Raw genomic sequence first — 5071 nt, 5'->3', positions numbered from 1 at the left:
GTTTGTACTTCGTTTTGTAAGCGTGAATCTTCTTTTTGTAAGCCCGTTTTGATTCCTCTCTCTTTTTTTTTACAGCATCATCTCCAACTGCTTGGGCTTCCATTTTTCTCTTTTTCTTCTTTCCCCCATTCTTTTTCACCTTCTCTTGCACCTCCTTTTCTTCAAACTTAATTACTTTGTATTTTGTGAAAGTGCGTGCTCTAGGTTTGGTAATGAATGGTTGATCAGCCTCCACTCTCCTATCCTTTTCCTTCTCCTCTTTTTCTGTGCTTACCCCATCTTCAAGCAGAATTGCATCAATACATGCTATATGGGCGTGTTGAACTTTCGTATCCATTTCTCCTTCTGCTGTTTGTTCTTCTATAGAATCATGAAGAATATCCAAGTCCAGAATATGCATAGAACTAGCAACAAGCAGATCTAAGTCGTCCAAGTTGTTAGCAATTTTGATTGGACTCATCAAGTCCAGGAGAGTGACTCGGCGAGTCGGATCGTATTCCACTTGTGTTTTCCAAGTAGGCTCCTTCCAGTAACTTTTCTATCTCCTCCAGGTCCGTGTTAACATCTCCATCTTCTCCAGAAGGTAGCAAAAACTTGTTTGGATCTTTTTCTTGCAAAAGTTCAAGTTCTTTTTGTAGTATCTCATCATCCAAATGGATAAATAAAATTTCTTCTTTTCTTTTCTCTTCTTGCTTGGCTTCTGGTATGGCTCTAAACATTGCGTACTCGTCACCTACCCTCAATGTTAGTGTAGACTCACATACATCAGTTAAAGCACATGCGGTGTTTAAAAATGATCTCCCCAAAATAATCGGAATTTTGGGGTCTTTTTCCATGTCAACCACCACAAAGTCTACTGGAAAGATGAACTTGTCGACTTTAATGAGAAGATCCTCACAAACGCCTCGTGGATGAATTGTCGATTTGTCCGCCAAATCGATCTTCATGTTTACCGGTCTTGGCTCCGGTAAATTCAACTTCTTAAAGAAAGAGAAAGGCATCAAATTGATGCTTGCACCCGAGTCGGTCAACGCTTGAGTGACAAATGCATTTCCAAACTGGCACGGAATTATAATACTCCCCAGATCTCCCTTCTTTTCGGGTAGCTCACTCAATATTATTTCCGCTTCTTCAACCAAGTCTTTCCTAGCAACAAAGAGACCTTTCAGTAAGTTGAAGTACTTGGGTGTTGTGAGCATCGTTTCTACAAATGGCACATTGACTTGGAGGGCTTTAACATGCTTCATAAAGGCTCTATAGGTTTCAACTTTTTCCACAGGCATGACTTTGATTGGGAATGGCAGAGGGGGATTATATGGCTTTAAGGGAACGACAATTTTGATATTTACGCATGGACTCGTCGAGTCCATTAGAGGGACTCGGCGAGTCTGGTCGGATTTTGCTGGAGCCGACTCTTCTGCCTGTTCTGTCTTCCTCTTGGAGATCCTCTGTGCATGTGTGAAAATTTCTTCATTGCTGGAAGTCACTGCACTCACATTCTCCATTCTCGGATTGGCTTCGGTATTACTTGGAAGTTGACCCAGCCTTCTTTCGTTCACTTGGTGTGCAAGCTGTCCCAGCTGTTTCTCAATGTTGAGAATGGATGCGTACTGATTCCTTAGCATGTTTCCGGTCTCATGTATTGCAGCATCGTGATCATTGTGTCTCTTTTCGGACGCGACTATGAATCTAGTGAACATTTCTTCCAAATCAGCTTTCTTTTCTATCACTGGTTCTTCCTTTTGATATTATCCCCTCTCCTTCTTCTTGTATTTCTCCTCCTTAGCTTTCTTGTATTCTTCGTATGGGAGCCATTCCTTCTTCGGTTTCCGCCAATTTTCGTCATATCGATCGCCAGTTGAATAGAATACTTGAGCCTTTTTATTTCCATTCTCATCCAAATCACAATCTTTTGTGAGATGGGGCCCTCTACAATTCTCACATCCTACCCGAATAGCATGGATTGTTTAATCCATTTTTGTCATCCTCCTATCAAGACTATCAAGCTTAGCTATCACCGCCGCCATGCTATCGTTTGCCGAGTTCACTACCCCCGACTTACTTCGTTTCTTGGATTGTGGTATTCTCTAGAATGCTTAGAGAATTCTTTAATTAGCTCCTTGATTACCGGGGGCGCCTTCTTCGTGAGTGGGCCTTGAGAATCGAGTAATTGCCTTGTGGTGACAATGACTCCATCATAGAAAATGGAGACCTCTTGTTGGCTATTAAGGTCGTGATGTGGGCAATTTCTAAGCAAACTCTTGTACCTTTCCCATGCTTCATAAAGAGATTCTCCGGGTTGTTGCTCGAAGTTGGCAATGGCTTTCTTTAGCTTGGCTATTTTGGAGGGCGGACAAAAGTGTCTATGAACTCCTCTTTCATCTTGGCCCATGTGGTGACCGATCCGGGAGGAAGTGACTTTAGCCAATCTTTTGCAGCTCCTTTGAACATGACTGGAAGCATGCGAAGAAGCTGGGTCTCGCGGGGGACATTCGGTACATTCAAGTAGTCGGCCACATCATTCACTTCGTCTAAGTGCTTGTAGGCGTCTTCGTGATCCTTCCCATAAAAAGGAATCTCCTTGAGTTGAGCGAGAATATGGCCTTTTAGTTCGAAAGTAGCGGTCGCGGGAATTGCAGGCTGCCCAAGTCCCGGGCCGGTGTCATCGCGCATCCTCTTCTTCCAGTCCCCCATGGGGACTTCATCGATATTAGCCATAGTGATAGCTAAATCATCTTCAAACTCAGAGTCGTGCTCGTATGTGGGCTCTTCTTCTTCCTCGGTCTCGTATTTGATATCTTCTTGAATTGGGTCTTCGATTGTCAAAGAGGCACTGGATGCTCCGGATTTGCGGCTCCTCTTCTTGCTGAAAACGGACTTGAGGTTTTTGAGTGGCGAGTTCTTTGAGGATGCGGATTCTCCAATGGCTTTGCCTTTGCTCCTCCTTAGTGCGGATTTCAGGTCTTCAAGAGGGGGGCACCAGAGGTGTATCAGATCCTCGGTTCATGAAACAACTGTAAACAAAACAGAAAACGTGTAAAAAGAACACAAATAAAATAAAAAGTTAAAGCTGAAACAGCGATGTACTCGCCGAGTCGGCACGAGTGCACTCGGCGAGTTCAAGGCAAAAACAGAAAAAAAATTAGTGACTCTAAAAACGGAATTTTATTAAAACTAATTCTACTTACTGAATTATCTTTTAAATAACTTTGTGTGAGATGAATCCCACACAAAGGATCGATTAAATTAGAATTTAATATTAATTTTAGAACCGTTCCCCGGCAACGGCGCCAAAAACTTGATGTGTGCAAACTCACTTAGTTTTAAACCTACTTTCAATTATAAAATAACACACAAAGGCAGTGAACCTATCAACTGTGGTATAGTTGGATAAGTAGGATATCGAACACAGGGAACGGCAAATTAAAACTAAAAACTAATTCTATCTAAATTAATTATTAAGAAGGGGGTTTCTCTAGTTTTACAAGACTAGAAACTTGCTAACTATTACTAATTTAAAAACTAGAAAACAAAGAATTAACTATATTCAATAATTAGGAAGGAACTTCTGTTTAGTTCAACTCAATTGATCCTATGGTTGATTTCAAGGTAATGGTGCAATGGATTAATTCTTTTGTTGGTTACCGATCCAAGTGATTAGATTCGCATTCACTACACTAATCCTTAGCAAATAAACTAACTTAAACAGTGGCCAGTTGTCTAATCTAATTAGATTTACTAGATTAATTATTCGGGTTAATTTAGACTTGCAATAGTTAACTAATTTAATCTTTTAATTAACTTCTTGTTGATGGTCATCACACAAGCTTGCACATGAATTTACTCAATTCTCTTATTAACTCTAGTTTCATATTCATTAATCCTAGACATATGGCATAGTGATCACATAGCATATGAGGTTAATAATCAATAGATGTTCATGCTAATCAATTATCTTCCTATTAACAGAAAATTAATTATTATTCACACACAAGGTTCTTTAGCAAGCTAAAATAACATAATCACCAACTTAGAATTAATCCTACCAATTAATCAAACCATAGTATCAATTTTGTATCCCCAAACAGAAGTCTAAAGGTTTTAGCTCATAATTGAAGTAAATAACAGCAAACAAATAAAGTCTAATTGTTTAACCATAATGACAAAACAAAAGATTAAGTGGAATGATGAAATTTTGCCTCAATTCTCCTTCGGGATTGAATTCTAGCTTCTCTCATCGTCTCCTAGGGTTTTTCTGCCTTCTTAATCACAGCTAAACTCTTCTGAATTGTTCCAAAAAAATTTCTCCATCGTTATGAGGAGTTATCTTTATATATACGAATTGACTCGTCGAGTCAGGTGGCGACTCGTCGAGTCCATCTCTCAGTCCCCGTATTGTGATAAGTCTCTAGGATCCCGAGTCTTTATCTTCTCGAATCTTCGCTTGGACTCGCCGAGTAGGTGTTATTTTTGGTGTTTTTCTTCTTTGTTCCATTCTCGATCTCTCAACCGCTTCTCCTGCTTCCTTCTGCTTCTGAGCTTCATTTTTGGACTGAAAATATAATTCAAACACTTTTAAGTACCTTTTGTCCATAAAATGCAATAACTTAGCTAATAAATGAATAAAAATCTATACTTAATATGAACTAAATATGCACATATCAATATACTCCCAAAAATCCCACAAATGATAGATCAAGATGGATAATAGCTCAAACAACGAATCATTACCTCAAGAGAAGACTCCAACAGAAGAATAAGCCAAAGTCTTGCAAATCCCCTACTCCAAGCCTCTTAATGTTCAAAGATCTCTTCAACAACACTCCTTCAAGATCCAAATACTCTCTAATTCTCTCACAAACGAATATTAGGGTTTTTAGTCTTCAAGGGAGGTTAAAGAGGCTGGGGAGAGGGTATTATGTCCTTTATATAGGGCTCAACCCCCGGAATTAGGGTTTTATCCACACAGCACCAACTCGCCGAGTCCAACCACCGATTCGCCGAGTTGGCCACTTAACACGCAACCAGAATCGCGACCATACTCGTCGAGTCTACCCATGGACTCACCGAG

The 5071-nt window shown here is 40.1% G+C and overlaps 1 non-coding gene across 1 annotated transcript; it reads left to right on the top strand.

Moving 5' to 3' along the window:
* Positions 1-2228: 2228 nt before the first annotated feature.
* Positions 2229-2335, top strand: LOC111878264 (small nucleolar RNA R71). Its single transcript, XR_002845674.1, has one exon. It is a non-coding gene; the product is annotated as a small nucleolar RNA R71 (small nucleolar RNA).
* Positions 2336-5071: the final 2736 nt, after the last annotated feature.

Source organism: Lactuca sativa, chromosome 8 (assembly GCF_002870075.4).
Source record: "Lactuca sativa cultivar Salinas chromosome 8, Lsat_Salinas_v11, whole genome shotgun sequence".
NCBI lineage: Eukaryota > Viridiplantae > Streptophyta > Magnoliopsida > Asterales > Asteraceae > Lactuca > Lactuca sativa.
The sequence above is the reverse complement of the archived record's forward strand: the minus strand, read 5'-3'. Positions and strand labels throughout refer to the sequence as shown.